The sequence below is a fragment of the Pelecanus crispus genome, chromosome 7, assembly GCF_030463565.1.
Source record: "Pelecanus crispus isolate bPelCri1 chromosome 7, bPelCri1.pri, whole genome shotgun sequence".
In the NCBI taxonomy this organism is placed as follows: Eukaryota; Metazoa; Chordata; class Aves; order Pelecaniformes; family Pelecanidae; genus Pelecanus; species Pelecanus crispus.
This window is the reverse complement of record NC_134649.1, coordinates 39,022,803-39,042,110: the sequence shown is the minus strand read 5'-3', so window position 1 is coordinate 39,042,110 and position 19,308 is coordinate 39,022,803.

Genomic DNA, 19,308 nt, shown 5'->3' with positions numbered 1-19,308 from the left:
TTCATATCAGGAAGTCTGGAAGCTGCACATCCCTAATGAAAAGCAGAAGATATTCATTATTAAACCTGAAATGTTCAAATGCAATTGGTTGCTAGAAAATTTCAAGGTCTGTTTGAGCGAGCCCCATGCAGCAAAACAAATGCAATACGAACAATGATGAAGCGGCCCTGGCTGAGGCTGGTGTACATGTGATTGTACCAAAACTTGCACTGGATTTGCTTTTTGCTGTCTCCAAGGCTGCTGATTCACCTAAAGAGGTGACTTCTGTCCTCAGAGGCTGAGGGTGGCTTCTTAATATGCTCTTTCCTCCTGAGCTTAGCTGGAAGCTCAGTAGAAAATATTGGATATATGACTGACAGTGTTCGGCATTTTTGTCATTAGCCAGGCACTGAAGTGATAATGGAAGGATAATAACTTCTATTATTGACTGAAGAAAATTTTTTTATTTTTTTAATCCCAGAGATGTCTGTGTTTAGGACCTGATGTGCAAGAACAGAGGTGCTATGTGCCTGGCCTTCACTTCTCCATTCTGTGCTCAGCACTATGCCAGGATCAGGCTCTGCTTATTCTTTCAGTGTTTCATGGCTGGAGACCTGAGGGCCTCTTCTCCATGGGAGTCGGAGAAGCCCCAGGACCATCAGACATTCTCTTCCCGGACTTCCCTGCATGCCAGGAAAAACCTTTGCTTTTATTAAGCGGTCACTTGGAAACATTTTCTCCGGACCTCTGCAACACCAGCTCTCAAACTGTGCCATGAAACCCATGTTTCCTGCCAGGCTATGGATGCTCTGCAGTAATTCACAGTAAAGTTGGGTGCTTACAAGATACTCCACTACCATGCCTTTAAGAACAACTATATTTCTGCAGTAAAACATGCCTGAGTATCAAACCACTCATGCTGAGAACAGAATGAGCTCAAACTCAGGGAAGATAAAATGCAAATAAAAGTGAGTATTTACAATGTCTAACTAGATAACACAGTGGCAGGTGAAGAAAAGCAAGAAAAAGCTACTTAATCCAGTAATACAAGGATCAAATCTACAAAGTCTCTTTCCTTCTCCTGTATTTAAGTTTCTCTCAGCTAGCACTACTGACTGGCTGGATTTGCAGCAAGGACCTGATGGTGTGGCTTCTCCAAAAGTGGGAGTTCTGGAGAAAACATAATGACAATACAATCCAGACAGGGAAGTCAAGAGAGCACCAACAGACAGTTTCAATATTCCCCTGTCTCTGCACACCGGGAATCTTTATTCATGAAATGCCTCTTATTTTAAACTAAAACAGTGCCTATTATCTGGTCTCCAGACATCTCAGAACCACGTTTTTCAACAAAGCTGTAATCAAGAGTGCTGTACTTCTCCAGGCCTCATAGCTCTCTCTATTGCTGGAAAATTGGGGATTGCTTCTTAAGTTGCAGACTAGAAGCAGGGGATGTATTTCCACTTATCCCAACAGGAACATTTTAGGCCTGAGTTACATTAGGAGAAATACTCTGAGGCTTCTTAAATTTTCAAGCTGCCTTCCGCTTATTCATCATGAAAACTATTTTCATGGTAAACCAGGAAAGTCAGTTTGTCTTGTAAATATGCAGATGAAACCCTTGTGGCTTGAGAGAGGAGGAGCAAGGCATGAAAGACGGCTGCCTTGGGTCCGCTGAGGAGACACGAGCAAGCACTGATGAGATGCTGAGTTGACCACGAATTGCATGACCACATCAGGATGGCATTGAGCCAGAGCTAATATGCCATGCTGACAGGCTGGGTTTATTTAGCTGCTTGGGCTCCATGCCATGGTACTGCAGTGAGGTGGGTGCTGGTCAGCTTTGAGCATGGGCAGAATAAATCTGTGTCAGCAGGGACAAGAACACCTGCAGCCCCTCCCTCCTTCCCACCAGTAACTCAGTCTGGAAGGAGTGAAGAAATGCGTCTTGTTTTTCCTTCCCATGTTCTTAGCGCTTGCCAGTAGACTTGAAAGCTGCCCATCTTTCCATTTATGCTTTTGTGCTGCTTTTGGCTGGGATAGAGTTAATTTTCTTCACAGTAGCTAGTATGAGGCTATGTTTTGGATTTGTGCTGAAAACAGTGTTGATCATATAGAGATGTTTTCATTACTGCTGAGCAGTGCTTACACAGAGTCAAGGCCTTTTCTGCTTCTCACACCACCCCACCAGCGAGCAGGCTGGGGGTGCACAAGAAGTTGGGAGGGGGCTCAGCTGGGACAGCTGACCCCCCCCGACCAAAGGGATATCCCATGCCATATGGCGTCATGCTCAGCATATAAAGCTGGGGGAAGAAGAAGGAAGGCGGGGACGTTTGGAGTGATGGTGATTGCTTTTCCAAGTAACCATTACACATAGAATCATAGAATCATTTAGGTTGGAAAAGACCTTTAAGATCATCAAGTCCAACCATTAACCTAACATTACCAAGTCCACCACTAAACCAATTAAGGGTAGAGTAATAATTTCATATTTCCTGGCTTGGTGGCTGGATTATTTTTAATGAAAGTAAAAACTAGGAATCATTAAGATTGGAAAGGATCTCTAAGATCATCAGTCCAACCATCAACCCACCACCACCATGCCCACTAAACCATGTCCCCAAGTGCCACATCTACCCGTTTTTTGAACACCCCCAGGGATGGTGACTCCACCACCTCTCTGGGCAGCCTGTTCCAATGCTTGACTACCCTTTCCGTGAAGAAATTTTTCCTAATATCCAATCTAAATCTCCCCTGGCGCAGCTTGAGCCCATTTCCTCTTGTCCTATCGCTAGCTACTTGGGAGAAGAGACCAACACCCACCTCACTACAACCTCCCTTCGGGTAGTTGTAGAGAGCGATAAGGTCTCCCCGCAGCCTCCTCTTCTCCAGACTAAACAACCCCAGTTCCCTCAGCCGCTCCTCATAAGACCTGTGCTCCAAGCACATGCAAGCAAAGCAAAACAAGGAATTCATTCACTACTTCCCATCAGCAGGCAGGTGTTCAGCCATCTCCAGGAAAGCAGGGCTCCATCATGTCTAATGGTTACTTGGAAAAGCAATCACCATCACTCCAAACGTCCCCGCCTTCCTTCTTCTTCCCCCAGCTTTATATGCTGAGCATGATGCCATATGGCATGGGATATCCCTTTGGTCGGGGGGGGTCAGCTGTCCCAGCTGAGCCCCCTCCCAACTTCTTGTGCACCCCCAGCCTGCTCGCTGGTGGGGTGGTGTGAGAAGCAGAAAAGGCCTTGACTCTGTGTAAGCACTGCTCAGCAGTAATGAAAACATCTCTATATGATCAACACTGTTTTCAGCACAAATCCAAAACATAGCCTCATACTAGCTACTGTGAAGAAAATTAACTCTATCCCAGCCAAAAGCAGCACAGCTTTGCAGAACAGTTTGAACTTCATGGATAAGCAAATATGAGCACTTTCTTATAAGCAGGAATATGTCCCATCTTCTCAGCATCCAGCAAAATGCTCCAGTAGTCAGTACTCAATACTTGCAGAACAGTATTTGAGGGTTAGAGGTTGGGCTTCCCTCGCCGCTCTTGAAACAAAGGAAACACATCCTGGTCACCTATGTTTGAATCTCCAGGCTTGCATTGGAAAGGGTACCTGAGGTGCATGGCTAAGACAAAGATTTAACCAGAAACCATGGCGACTAAAGCTGGTTGAGCAATGTGCAACTCCAGGCTTTAAAAACCATCAATGAAAGTACAAAAAGGGTGTTTTTTTCTAAATTCAGTATTTTAAAGGAAATTAAAATCCTGAAATATCATAGCCACAAGTAGAGATATTTCACATTAATAATGTCCCTGTGGTATATCATGCAAGACAGACTTCAACCACTTCAGGCTCCCACTGTCTTTGTAGGTGAGACCTCCTGCTCACTCCTTCTCTGAGGGTTTCCTCCCTCAGAGAGGGGAGGCAATGCCCCCAGGAGCCTCTGCCATGCCCCACCACAATGGAGGCAGCAGATTTAGGGAATTTGGTTCATGGTGGGGAATGAGAACAAGAATTGCTCTGACAAAATCCCCTGTGTGGCAGCATTTCCAAATCAAAGTATTTTAATAGAGACACAAACACACACACACTGGGGATTGGATTTTTTTTTTTGGCTGATGTATTTAGGGTTGCAGTCAAAATGTTTTCATTTTTTAATATTTGTTTTTGTGAGGAATAATTGAAGTTTTGCTGCAAAGCAGATACTTCACACAATAAACATGTCTTTAAAAAAAAAAAACAGTTTAGAGGGAAAATTTTCAACCATCTGTCTGGCTGAAGGACTACTGAAGAGGGAATACCAAGGGTTTATGTAGATTTTTTGCAACTCTTTTAGACCCATTAAAAATCAGAAGCTTTGGCTCATGTGCCAAAAGGTGAAGGACACAGAAAGGAAAACAAAACTACAGGGTCAAGTGAAATGCCACAGTCTAAGGAAAGTAGTTCTGAAATAACTATGAAAATTTTCAGTAGCCATTTTCTATCTTTCTAGTGTGTTTTTCCATATGCAGCAATGGGTTATTGCTGACTATCCTTGAAAAAAGAAGGGGCTACATTGCCATGTTGCTGTGGAACAGTACTTTTCTCCATCAACACCTTCATTAATATAAGCAGGACTATTTGTGCAGTGCAGTGCTCTTCAAAAGCAAGCATCAGCATCTACATCTGTCCCAAAAAACTCAGTAGAAATTCCCCTAAGCCGTGAAGCTGTGAGTTGGTTCAGGTGCGCATGCGAAAGAGAGAAGAGCAGCAACTGGTGGTTTTTCCCTGTGGCTGGCAGCCAAGATGTTGATTATCATCATGCAAGCAAAGGATCAGCCCATCAGGGGCTTGTTTCTCCAGCTAAGGGGCTTAGTGCAATAGAGGTTAGCTTGATTCCAGGCAAAACAGCCAAACTGGCCAGCAACATGGGCTCCACCTCACCTCTCCTCCCAGGACTCACCCCCTTTTTTAGCATAAATCCTTAGCTCTGGACCCAGAGGCGGTGGGTGAAATATTAGTGGACCCTCCTCCACCCTCTCTGTCAGGCAGCTTTATGTGGTTATGACTACCAAAAAAATAAAAAGAGGAGGGGGGAATCACTAAACATTTTCTATTTCAAAACAGATTTCATCTTCCATAGAAAGTAATACTGCCTCCAGCCATGTGTAACTTATTTTTTATCCAACGGAGTATATGGGCTTATAACTAGATCCTGATAGGAACCCGGGTTTAAAACATTATTCACAGCAGGTTATTTGATCTTTATTTGCTGAATGCACTCAGCTGAATCCCTATCTCCAAACAATATGAGAAATAAAATGCTGGGCATGCTTCATTGGCCAGCCAGCTCATCTTGATTTGCAGAGATGACTACATCCCTCTCAGCAGTTTCAGAGACATACCGTATCCCAGGCACTAAGATGCAGTTTTTCCTTCCTCTTTACCCACCTGAACACTTATCCTTTCTTGCTTTTCTCCCTCCCGCAATTAGGAGCTTTAAAACCACTTCAGACTGGCCCTTTCCTCTCCCTTCACCATGACTTCTGGGAAATTGTGCTTTCCACTGCATGTTTGGGGATGCTCGTTCAAAACCACTTGCCATCTGTTCCTGCGCAGAAGGTCAGATCCTGATAACCTGCTCAGGAAGCCATAGGACTTCATGGCAAGATTGGTCACCTGAGGAAAGGTAGGTTGGCAGAGGCTGTGAGACCCTGACAAAACTACTGCTATTTCATTTAATTAATATAACTGCTGTGACACATGTCAAGGCTGACCTTGTCTCTACCACATCAACTTTGCTGCAGCTCCTAGCTGTGCCACAGTTAAAGGTGGACTTGGACATTGCAGGTGACTACTGGGACTGCTTCTTTCAAGAAAACCCCTGATGATTACAAACTGGGTTCCTTACTAAGCAGGAAGGATAAGGCTTTCCTGAAAGGGAAGCCAGAGCAGCTCAGAGGCTGAGCTGCGTGCAAGAGGTCAGGTTCTTCATTCCCTTTGACTTTTGATGAGACATGCCTTTGAAAATCCTCCCTCAGATATCCCAAAATAAAAGTCTCCAGTTTCCAGGCCAGAGCCCAAGCACAAAATATGCTTCAGAAACTCCAGCACAGAGGGTCCTGCTGTGGCAGGGCTTTGGGGATGGTGAGCAAGTCCTTGGTGGACGTTGCTGTAGTGGGATGGTGTCATTAAACTGGCCAGTGTTCTGCACTGCTATTGCAGATAGAGCAGGCCAGGGCCACTTTTCACATGCATATCAGTAGCTCTGTGTTCCCTTCCCTGGGATGCCTTTCAAAGCCTATCGGCCCATCACAGCTTGCTCCTCCTGCTTCTCTTTCAAGACATGTCAGGAGGCCATCTCGCTGCCGGGCAATGCATAGGTTATGTTCATTTTCCCTGGGTGACTGCAGAGCAGTGTCATTGACCCAGCTGAATGTTCCTTCGCACAAACACGAATTAAAACCACCCCCTGTTGTCATTAAGCGACTCGCTGTACCATGCAGTGTGGCTGATCTGGCCCTGTCCTCCTTCATGTACAGCCTGGGAGTGTCACTGAGCCTGGATGGATGTGGCAGTGACCAGGACAGCTCGGTGTTGGCTCTGTGGTCTGAGGGCAAACACTCCAGTTGCGTGTGGTTCACTGGGGAAGGAGGGGGAGATCTGAGGAGGCAAGAATTAAATGTCTCACTTATTCTTTCCCAGTAATTAACCCTGGAAAAGAGAAGGGAAAAAAGAAACACAAACCAAACAGTCAGGGATGCAGTTTTGCATGGCTGGATTAGAGTCACAGTTGGCCTATCCCCTTGGGAATGCTACTCTGCTATTAATAAAAAGATAAACAAGTCCTTTTATTTATTTATTTTCCCTTCTCTCCCCAAGTCCTTTGATTTCTCTTCTTCTGCTTCAGGGAGCCCTGCTCCCTTCTGTTAGCTCTGCAGAGGGAGTGTTTGCAGAGGGAGTGTTTGCAAGAGGCTGCTCTAGGAAAGACAAAAATCAAAGGTGGAGGGAGTGTGGGGAAGAAGAAAGTTATTTTAACCATTTCTAGCAATCACATCACCTAGCAGGACTGGCAGAAATGATGCCCTTCATTTATTCCTCTTCCGCTGCTGCACTGCAGGTGTCATTCCCACAGGCTTCCTCTAACTCCCTGAGGCCACCCTGTCCTTACAGGTACCTCTCTATCCCTCTCCACCCCTGGGGGCAGCTGCCTGGAGACCCCTCACTGAGCTAGAGACAGCCTTCTGGTTTTACTGCGTCCATGTGGGAATAGGGGCTGTCAGGCAGAGCGTGTGGGGGAAGAGTTACCCACCGAGGAAAAGCTAATTGCCTGCTTTCAGACAAGGTGATGTTTGTATCTAAACCATCGGCAGAGTGCAACAGATCTCAGCAGTTCAAGAAAACACAGAGAGGAAGAGCATGTCAATCAATGTCAGGTTACTTGCTTTGGAGGGGATTTTTACCAATTTTGTGGGCAGGAATGGGTATGGATTGAACTGTGGTAATTCTGTGGTAATTCTTTATACAAATTAGGCATTCAACTGAGTCTGAATTTTAAACACTTGCCTTAAAAGAATTCTAAATACCTGAAAAATATTTCACAAAGCTCCTAAATTAATGATGAAAACTATTTGCCAGGCTTCTTTGCTTGATCCTTAGAATCGGAAAAATGCACATTAAATGGGAGAGCAAACACAGAACTAGTGTTGGGCTACACACATGCCTGGGCACTACTTGTGCTTGTGTTTGGGGGTTCATCACGTCAGTGCCTCTAGCCTTGATCCAAGAAAAATTTGGTTGCTGAAGGGACAGGAATGATTTGGAGAAGGTCAGAGCTTGGTGTGTTACTGCTTATTGCTCCAGAGACATACAAACTTTGAGCAACAAGCAACAGTCATCCGCATGGAGGTACCCATGATACGAGTTGTCGCTGTGGTCTATGTGTCCCCTTGGGAGCTTGCAGAAAAAAAGGAGAAGATGCCTCAGTGCTGCTAAGGAATCACCTGGCACTAGTCGTGCAGTCACCCTTACCAAGCTTGGGTACCAGCCTGACATGCTTTTTGCTGGTAAGAGCAGAGTTGCAGGGCAGTGAGGAATGGAGAAATGGGAAACTGACCTGCCAGGTCACTGCAGGGGCACCTGAATAGCAGAAAGGAATATCCCAAGGTCTCTACCCAGATATGAGGCCAGGCACTGCTTCATCAGGGACCTTTGTCTCCTGGACAAACCCCCTGGTCTTTCCATCAATGCTGTGTTGAACTTAGTTTAAAAGTTTGCAAAATAAAAGCACTTTCTGCCTTTTTTTCTCAGCAAGTGTGGAGCAGGGAAGAGAGAGCAGTGGCCGACACTGCAGCTGGGGTGTTAATGGTTGCATTAGCTGGGAAGGGGCAGCCGAACCAGAATGTGTAAAACCCCACCCAGGCTGCCCTTTAATTTGCTGTTACATGGAGTGGAAGATTTGAAAGCATATTTCTGGGTAATTAATTCAAAGAGTGATTCTAATGGCTAATGCTGTCAGTTTTGACTGCAAGTGAGGTCTGGGGCTGGAGCAGGCAGCGAAGGGAAAGGAAAATGCTTGGAGGTCACATGCAGATGTTAAAATGTTTTGACAGCCCACATCCAAGAGGCTAACTTAATGAAAGGCTTTGGCCAGCACCTTCCAAGAGGTCTGAAACTGAATCCATTTATTTTTCTCCAGTATAGCATGCATAGCTTGGACAGTGGCTTGTCCATAAATCACCATTCTGCATTTGGTCAATAATACCGTCAGTCATTCTCAGTGCCCACCAGCCTGCTCTCTGTGCCACTGCAGAAGCACCAGTAAGAGGGATTTCGTGTCTCTTGAATTTAACTCCCAAATTTTCAGTGACACATAGGCTAAGTTCTGCCTTCACTTCTACTGATTATTAAAGCCACTGCATCAAAGGTCCTGCACCTGTGTGTGGAAATATACCTGCTCCATGGTGCTGGGGAAATGAAATTAGGAAGTTCTATTCATGGTGTTATTATCTCCGGCTGCTTGGAAGGATTTAATCAAAGCACTGCAGCTTGCTGATGAGGATGTCCGCAGCTTGTGAGTTTGGTTCCTCCTGTACTGCATATCCATGTGACATTTACTAAACTCTTCCATCCTACCCTAGTGGGCTTGGAGTCAAGTGCAGCATTTGCAAAAAGATTTGATGGGGACCATTCTGCTGAGGTTTTTCAAAAGATTTGGTCATGAAGCTGGAAAGGCACAGCTCCTGGCAGTCGTGTTCACTGGCTTTCACTTCTTATTTTGTGCTTCAAAGAGCGCTAGGAGTAAACAGACAGGGAAAGAAAACTTGTGAATGTGGAAAATAACTGGGGGGATATTTGATTCAAGTTTAAATTTTGAAACAAGGTTTGGGTCAAGTCTTCTCCTTTTGACCTCCTTTGTCTGTTTCCAGAGATGAGTTCAGTTCCTGCTATGTATCCGTTCATCACTTCAGCATCTACCATTCCTACACTGTTGATAAATTGGAAGGCACAGCCTTCATTTTGTATCCTTTTTGTACACTTTTGTGCAAGACTGTAATGCATGGAAAAACCTTTTTCCAGCCCATGGCTGGGGTGGCTGCACTTCAAGATGGGTGAAGGGATGCCATGTGCCTGTACCACTTGCGGAAGCAGTCACAGAGGTTGACTAGACCAAAGCTGGCAGATTTCCACCCCAATTCACCGCATCCGTTTTGCTCAGCTCTCTAAAAAGTACAAAATAAAGATGTCTGTATGCAGACATGGACATAGACAGAATTACAGGTGACAATATGTATGGTATAGACCATCACAGAATCTGGAGCAGAGTGTCAACAGCCTGGGGCTCCTGGAGTTGATTTTGAGTACCAGGCTTGTGGGTGGTGGCAGAAGACGACATCTTCCTCTGCATATGTGCTCAAGAACTGGTGTATCACTGAAGGACTTGCATAGCACTAGAGATGTGCAAATCCACCTACAAAACAGATGCACATCTGCACACTTGCTTTGTATGCAGAATCTGTCACTCCATAGATTAATTAGGTAAGTGCTTGCCCCATTGGCTCATCAGCTGTATTTGGGCATGCACCTGGACTTACTGCAAGGCTAAATTAAGCATATGCCTTCAGAGTCCAAAAATGTTTAGAATGTCTAGTCATGTCAATATTATTTATTTATTTATTTATTTATTTCAGTTCTGTGAAGCTCCTTATCCAACAATGAAGAAGGCTGCATACCTGCAGTCAGTCTGTCTGAACACATTTTTCATTAGCAGTGCTCCAAATGAACAGCAGTATCTACATACATATGCAATTAAACCATTGCTTACACCATATCCACCTCCAGGTACGCCAGGAAAATCAATAAGTAACATTCCCAGATCGGCAGCAGTCATCAGTCCCTCTTTGCCATCAGTAACACCCACTGCCCCAACCAAAGGATGCAGGTGACAGAAGGCAAATGCAGCTGTTGCATTCCCCTCTGAGCAGCTGACAAAAATCCTTCTCCCCTCTTGCGATAATAATGGCAGGGAGGGCAGTGTCAGGGGTGTGCCGGCGCGTTCTGCCTCGCTGACCAGCGCAGGCTGCTCTTCCTTCATGCTCCACTGCCGTTGAGTCCGTGCAGAAGTTGCCTCCAGCAGCCCTTGCCAGCCCCCTTGATATTTTGGACACTGAGTGCTGCATGAACAATAAGACTGCGGTGCTTGAGAGGGAGTCAAAACAGCTCGTCTCTCTTCTGGACTGACTGGCTCTCACTGGTAAAAAAACCTGAGAGATTTCCTTTTAGCACTTTATTGTGAAGGGACAAGGGGCAGCTGGGAAGGATTTTTCCCCTCCCTGTTTTTTCTTGTCCACTTCTGTGAAGCCAGAGAAACCTTCCCCTGCCAAAGGAAGGTGTGAAAGCACACGGCAGGTTGTTCAAGTGTCCATTAAGAACATAAGGTACACCCAGGGCTTCACTGTTAATTCACATCCAAGCTTTTCATGGCAATGACGTGAGTGCAGGTAATGTCAAACAAAAGCATCCTGGGATCAGAGGCAGGCTAGCAAAGCTGAGTTTTACTGATCAGGGGGAATAGGATGAGGAGGGCAGCTTTGATTCATTGCAGGCCCCAAATATCTCTGGGGCTTTGCCTTGCTCTGCAAAGTCTCCCAGGTTTGCTTGTTCCTGTGAGATTTCTTTCATCTTGGGTAGCAATCTCACAGCAGCAGCTCCTGAATGATATGAGTTGTGTTAAAGCTTAGAGCTGGGGACTATCTCCTCTCATCAAGAGCAGGACTGAAAGACCAGACTGAAGAAACTAGATCAGAGGTGAACACAGTTATTCTTAGAGCACCAAAATCACCCAAGTACCCAGGGTTGCTTAACAAGCCTGGTAGTTGATCCTTGCACCACACAAAATAATTAGCATAGAGGAGGGCACATAACAATAAGAGTTTCAGATTCTTTTGCACATGTTGTTTTCTCACTAATTTTTAATTTGGATACTTCTACAGCTTTTTTTCATCACTTCACCAGAGGGCACTGGTATCTTTATGTTCTTTTTTCCCTTGGGGAAACTGAGGCATAAAGCAATGACAGGACTTGGCTGGGGTGGTCTAACAAGGGCCTGGAATCCATATTTTTACAATCCAGAAAACCCAAAACCAGGGAGTCCCCAGCTGCTTGTGGGCAGCCAGGTAAAGGAGGGTAGGTAAAAGCAAAAAAATGCAGCATGGCTATTATCTCTAATGCCTTTAGAAATAACCCTTTATCCTGGTGTCTAGCAGAGCAGTCCTCCTAACTTGTTAATGCACTTGCTTAAAACCATTGCCCTTAAATTTCTACCAGTGTTGAAGTTAATGTACTGCCCTTTGCCACCTCAAGCGAGTCTGTACTGTAGAAAACCGTACTGGGCTGATTCATGTCAAGATTGTATAATCAGAGATGGGGAAAACTTGGGAAGTGGCTCTTAGGATGTACCTCCTGGGTTGAGAGCAACTTCTTTTTATGTTTGAAAAATACAATATTTTTCTACTAAGAAAGGAGAAAATTATGTCTGCAAAACTTGTGCAACTTAAGAATTACTTCAGGCTTTCTGTGAAATCCCCACACCTTTGCCGATGAGAGGATAAAATACCAGACGTCTGCCCAGAACAAACTGGGGGAAGAGGGAGAAAAAGCCATTCCCACCACTACAGCATAGAGACGCTTTCGAAAGAGCCAGAATTTTACTTCAGACTGAGGATGGCTAAAATGCTGATGTTGTCCCAGATCGTAAGAGCAGCTCCTAAGCTATGATTAGAATGACTAATCTTGCTTTCTCATACACACACATACACACCCTTCACCCTACTAAGGATAGGTTTATCAGCTAACGTTTGTAAGATCAGCTCTGAGCTGGATCTTAGCAGATGCAGCTGAGCTGCCTATTGCCGTGTCCTGAGACTTGTCCAGATCTTGGAACAATGCTGGCAGACACTAGAAAAATGCATAAATTTTTTGGCTGGTGTGAAGAGGTGCAGTGCAGTGCCTTCGGAGCAGAGGCAGGAAGGGGCTGGAGAGTGCTGCAGTGGCAGAATGAGTCCAGCAACTGGAATAAAGCCTAGAGGCCCCTTGTAGAACTGAGATTCAAAGGGACCTTGACTTCATAAGAGTCTCATCTTAACCTCATGCCACTAAACCACTGAATCCCAAATACAGCACCATTCAGCCACAGTACCAGTGAGCTTGTTGTGAACAATGTTCACTTTTTGGTATGGTGAGGAGCGCATGGGACTGAGTATGGGAAACCACATCTGCACAGAGGAATCATGTTGCAGGGAATGTGCTAGGACTGGTCATTTGGGAATGGATAAATGGGCAGTGGGTCAGGAATGAGGTTCCTGGAACAGCTTCACCAGGGACTGAAGAATGGGAAAACAGTGGAGCACAGGTTGGCATCACGCCCCATTGGCAAAGCTCTCCGGAGTGCTGGGGAATGGCAAAGCAGAGAATGATTTTGGCCAGGCTTCAGCATCTGCTAGAAGTGGTGTGCATGTGTGAGGGCTGGAAAACCAAGGCTTTGGCAGGTGGAGGAATAAAAAGTGCCTTTTCTGTTATGTTGCAAACCCCAAAATTTCATGGCGAAAAAATATGCAAGAGTCAAATTGAAACAGAGCATTTGCAGGAGGAAGGATTCAGCTCCCTGAAAAAAATAATTTGGGGGCTAACTTGAAATGCTGCATTTGAGCTGAAACAAATAATTCAGAATGTTTGAGACCCTTATTTCTTTAAACCTTTTTTTGAAGATTCATTTTTTTAAATGGAAAATGCCATTTTGAAACAAAAAGATTCCCTTAAAAATAACTTCAAAATAGAAACACTGCAACATCTCCAAATATTTATTTCCCTTTGAAGGTGTTGAAATGCAGTGTGTCACACTTGCCTACAGCTTTTGCCCTGCTCTTCTTTATTCAGCCTAAATAATTTTCCCAGTGTAACCTGAACAGTTTTAGTTCCCTTGAAGTTCTGCTTTTTGGGACGAATTTACAATTTACTGAAAGAATATCTTTTCAATTTTACTTTAGACTGAAGTAAATTAGCAGAGCTGTTTTGGGGAAGGAAATACTCAGTTTAGTTCCTGCTGCTAGAACTGCTGATGGTCTCCATTAACAAAACATCACTTTCATAAGACATGGGCTCATCTGAAAGCGCATAGGAAAGACGACCTGAAAACAGAGCTGAGGAATGATAAAAGAAAAAAAAATTAACTGCATAAAAAGGCTACTTACATTTATGGGATTTTTTAAATAGCATTTAGATAGAAAGCTGATTCCCCGTTTTTGTGTGTGCTGGTATTTTTTCTCAGGCTATCTGAAATTTCAGGAGTTAAGGGGAGAAGAAAATCTTGCTTTGCACCATATATGCCAAAGAAATGCAATACAATCTGATTTTACTTCTTTCTCTCACGCCTGAATGTGCTCATTTTTGCTTACAAAAGGAAAGACACAAAAGAATTGTAAGAAAAGGAATCAGATGGTGCCGCCCGATACTGTTTCACAGCTAAAACGTGAAAACAAGCCCAGCTTCTTCTGCCGACACTCAGGTCTCAAAAAAAGGGTTATTATTCTTTATAAAGGGAATTCTCTTAAAGGGAAATTGATGCGAATTCAATCAAAAGCACCATTTATTGTAACTTAGCAGAGCGGTTGCCTCCTGCTGCCGAGAGCCATAACAACACAGGGAAGGTTGCAGAGGCAGCGTGCCTTTCGCCTGTCTTTAGCAGCACCAGCTCCCAGATTCACTCTCCGCGTCTCCTACCACAGCTGCACCCTTTGTAGATGGACCCTAAGGAGGGACCTACTTGCTGGGGTGTCATCGCTTAGTTATCCCCTCCTTGGACAGTTCATGACCTTGAGATATTTCAAGGTCACATGTCTGCCCCATGCTGGATGGTGCATCGCAGGCAGCATGGCAGATGGAGCACGTGGGCATCTGAAGGCAGCGAGCACCCAGCGGCTGGCATCACCCCTCCTGCCAGGCAGTCCAGGCTCATCCCACCTACAGCTCCCCACTGAAAACCCAGACCCAGCTCGAGGGAAACAGAGCGAGGCAGCACATGGTGTGTATATTGCTCTCAGAAGTCTCAGTAATAAGGAAAACAAATGGTGTTTTGTGGCTTGCAATTGTTACATAAATACAAACAATTTCACCTCCTCCTGTGTCCAAGTTTGTGGATATTCAGCACAGTGTATAAGCACAAATAGATTCACCCCATCCCTCCGAGAGCTATAGCTTCTCTCAATAGTTGGGTTTCAAAGGACCAAATCCCTCACAGGCACTTTAAGGAAGGCTGTTTTCCTCTTTCTCCCTTGCTATTCCCTCCTTTGCTTTCCAGAATTTAGTGGCTTTTTACTTTGCTCAGGTCAGGGTGAAGGCCAAGAGAAACCATGGTCCTAAAATCATCTAGTGTGAATGTTTTCTGCCTTTCTCGTATGCTGGCAAAATAACATCTTAGAACAAGTGGAAGGAGATGCACTTGGGAATGATTGTTATTTTTAAGTTCTGTCTCAGCAAACAGCCACTTGCAGCATTTACTGGCTGCCACGAAAAAAAAAAAAAAGATCAGTCCTCTGTAACCAAACTAACGCCAGCCTTGCAGTCTGGTTCAGCTAATGTGACCTATCATTGCAGGCTCTCCTGTGGTTTCTATCGTGGTTAAGTCTCATCCTCCTGGCTTGCATCCTCAAATCTCAAGCACAAACTGAAACAAAGGAAAACTTGCTGCAGAAGGTTTCCAGCCACAGCTGGCAGGGCTGAGGTCCCACACCCAGGCAAATGGGGCAGCTGCTCCTTTGCTTTGCAAAGCCAGCTGCTGAGCATGGGACACCAAGGTACATCACTACCTGCTGCCACATCCCCCCAAACTGTAGCACCACCCCTGGTCGCCATTGAGAGGAAGCTGGTTTACACTGCTGCTTTACATCTGCTCCTCAGTCTGCAGTTTTCAATAGCATAGCAATGGGCTTCAGAAAATCCATGGTCTGGCTTGCCTTATAAGCCTTGCACCATCTCCACTGAAAGGCAGCCCCTGCCTCATTCATGTATCAAGCAAAGGCACAATATTGTAATGAATCCAGAAAACCTGAAGTCTAGACTTTGCTCATCGCCACTGATTTGCTTTATAAACCTGGGTGAGTTACAGGGCTTATCTGAGAAACAGAAAGCATTTGAATGGTTACTTCTAGCCACTTCCATAAGCTTTCAGATGAAAACCTGTCAATGAAAACATCTCTATGAATGGGGTTTTACGCAGCTTGTGGTTATCTGAATAATCCTTAATACCAGCTCCCTCTTCCTGCCTGATTTCTGCTGTGGTTAAGAAGCCTAAAGTAGCAAGAAATATGCCCTAAAGCAGTCAGCTAAGGATCCTAACTTAATGGGAACATCTGCAAAGGCCTGAGAGCTGGAAAATTAGCTTTGCAATATTGGCTGCTGTGTCTCAAGGCACAAAGGGATTGCTCAGGAGACAGCAAGAGGGAGCAAAACCTGCATATCCTACTGCCCTGGCTTGTAGGGGAGAACCCTAGCATGGTTTCAGCCAGGAAGATTAGCACTATCCTGAAGCTGCTATGAAACAGGCATCACTTTCCCCTGCCCTACCAGCCCTATGGAAGATGCCAAAGTAGCCCAGAGCCAGCTGTCTCCACTCCAAGCACAGCCTGCCTAGAAGCAAGGATCAGACCCTAAAAGCCTCCTCTGGGAGGAGCCACAATAGGGCCACCATCCTTCCTTTCCCCAAGGCAAGACAGCAAGATACACTCCCAACCCAGCCCATCATGCTAGCACCCTGCTTGCCAGCCTTTTCCCTTTTATCACCTGCAGCGGGGCCTGAAAGCTCATTGAACACAGCTGGGGGCATCCCACCAGCCCTTAATCCTTCCTTCTCTGCTCTTCTTCCACAAAGCCACAAGAAAACCAGGATAAAGAAAAAGACACACAAGTGGAGCTCCTTGAACTTTGTAGGTACAAAATACCTTCAGGAGAGTAGCTAGCCATAACGAATTGGGAACTTCTGAAAATGCAGATCAGAGGAAAATTCTGCCCTGAAGTTCAGGAGGGCAAGAGTTACACCAGCAATTCAAAAAACATTTCTTTGCCCAGATGGTGCCTTGAACATAAACTGTCAAAGTCATTATTCTGACTTTATTATCAGGGTTATGTTTTCTTTATTCCTTTTAATATTCCATATGCTGGTCATATAATACATTTCTTTGTATTCCTCTTCCCTTTTATTCTCTTTGTTTGTTCCATTCATGACTTATCACCTTCTGGTGGCAATTTAATTATTGGATCTATATTATTAGTATCTTTTTTTTTAGAATATAATAAAAAATTTCAGTACAAAACACTGCAAGTAATTCAATTTCCATCACTGAGGAAGGAAGTTGGACGCATTCAATGAAAGGGAGGGGAGTACCTGGCTATAACATTTTTAATAAAAATATAATAGCACTTTGTACTTTTTAGCATCTTCTATTTGGAGAACCTTGTGGCTTCATAATCATTAATATTGCTTAACTTTTCCATTGCACTTTTAATCTATAGCTTTCACAGCACTTTCTGAAAGTGAATCAGTATCAGCCTTTCTATTTTACACCCAGGGAAAAAATTTGAAAGCCAATACAATCCAGCCAGCCAGGGTTACTGCTGGGATGAGATCCCAGGCACCCTGGAGCCCCACACTGAAGCTCTTTCCATTGGATCATGCTTTCCCTCAATATGAACCCCTGCTCATCCCTTTCCTTGAGTGTTAAACAGCCCTGTCTCCTTCCTAGATCTCCTTCAGTTATCCAGAAAAGACCAGGGTCCCTCACTCCTCAGACTTGTGTCTGGTTTTGTGCATTCTGCCTGGTCCATATCAGAATTAGACTGTGTGATTCTCTGAGCGGGACCTATGCTCTCACTGGGGTGGGAGAGCTTCAGAAGGACTTGCTGCAACAGGAGACAAAAGCAACTCAACCCCAGCAGCCTTCTGAAGACTTTCTGAAATATGTCAGTTTACTCCTTAATCACCTGGGACAGATTCCTGGTTTTACATCTTGTCTGAAAAGTCAGTTGCTCTAGAAGCAGAGAGTCCCAGATTTGATTGACCAAATCCCCAGTGACTTGGAGGAAGTGAATAGGGGTCAATAGTTCTTGTCCAGTACAAGATACTAAGCTATCAGGTTGCAGATTTGGCACAGAAACAGTGAGGAGGTTCTTCAGTTTCTGTGGAGCTGAGCTGCAGGACATGGATCCTGTGGATGCTGAAAGTTTACATGGGTGCAAAAGATTGCCTGGATAAATCCACAGAAACAAAATCCACTAAGAACCATTAAGTACAGTGATGCCACCTTGGACTCAGAAACTCCCTAAACTACAAACAGTCTGGTGCAGTGTTTGAAGGAGGATAATCATGTGGCCTCTATCCTGTTCCCTAGGCATCAGCTACTGGCCTGCACCAGAGATGGGGTGCTGGGCTCACATTACGCATCTCAGCAAGAACCAGGCAAGGCAACCTGGAGACAAGAGAGTCACCTGCTAACCCAGAAGTAGCTACACCTCAGCACATACCATTTGGTGGGAGAAACTCCGTATGCAAGGCAAGATCTACCTTTTGCGGCAGATCCCTTTGTCTGTGTTGTGGCTCCCTGACCTATCCATGGGTACAAGGATCCTCTAGATAGGGCCTATGGATCTATATCCTGAGCAGGAAGCGACATATTTTGTTATGCATTCTTTTGAATTTCCTTACTCCCCAGTAAAATGGAAACTTACTCTGTAAGAATTCATGTCACCAAATAATGTATATGATACTTCAGTTGGCTTTTTTGCTACCTCTAAGTTCTTCCTAAAATAAGTAGGTTCCTGCTTTTCCTATCCACAAAGATAGTTCTGCTCCTGAGGCTCCAAATGCAGCACTCAGAATGATAGAAGATGTTATTTTCTGATCAGTAAAGTGTTTAGAGAAAGAGCTTTCCTTATTCTCCTTCTTCTTTAAATACCAGTCAGTTTTCTTTTCTGTAGATCAAAGCTTTCATGGCTTTTTGTTTGTTTGTTTGTGCATTTGTTTCTTAGGGTCAGAAATTATTTAGAACACAATGGAGAAAAAGAAATCACCTTCACTTTCCCTTTTGCTTTTTAAATAAAACCACTGAAAACATTTCCAGCTCCAAAATTATCACCCAAACTCAAAACACCCACAAAAAATCAGGGGGGAGAAAGACAGAAAAAAACCCCTGGAAACATTCACGAGACTAGCATGTGTGTAGCAGATTTTTTTTTTTTTTTTTTTTTTTTTATTACTAGGGAATTATTGTATCTGCGAGCCAAAACAACAGCACTCCCTGATGCCAACTCCAGCTGTTCCTCCCTTGTAAAATTTATGAGCTGTTTTCAAGAGCTTGAATAGATCTTGTGATGGAACTTCAGTGTAGCCACAAAGATATTTTTAATTGCTGCGATATTGTCAGGTTTCCCTGTGACACAAAGCGTGCTGTTATTTGGCTGATTAGAAAGCGTACTCCTTGAGATGCCAGCCTGCCGGGTCACTGAGCTAAAGTGAAAAGTCCAGCCAGACTTCAGATCTACTCCAAATCCTTGCTGGGAGCACTAGCAAACAGGCTGAAATAGTTTTAAACAAACAAGTGCATTAGTGGGAGATTTCAGTATCTCCCAATAAGTTCTCCATAGAGCTCCAAGTGGTGTCTTGCACCGCAGGCAACTGCAGCTACAGTGCTCATCCCTGTGAGGGATTCTGGCTGAGCCTGAGGTAGGTCAAGATCGGACGGGGCTCAAGGTCAGGTTGGACGGAGCTCTGAGCAACCTGATGTAGTTGAAG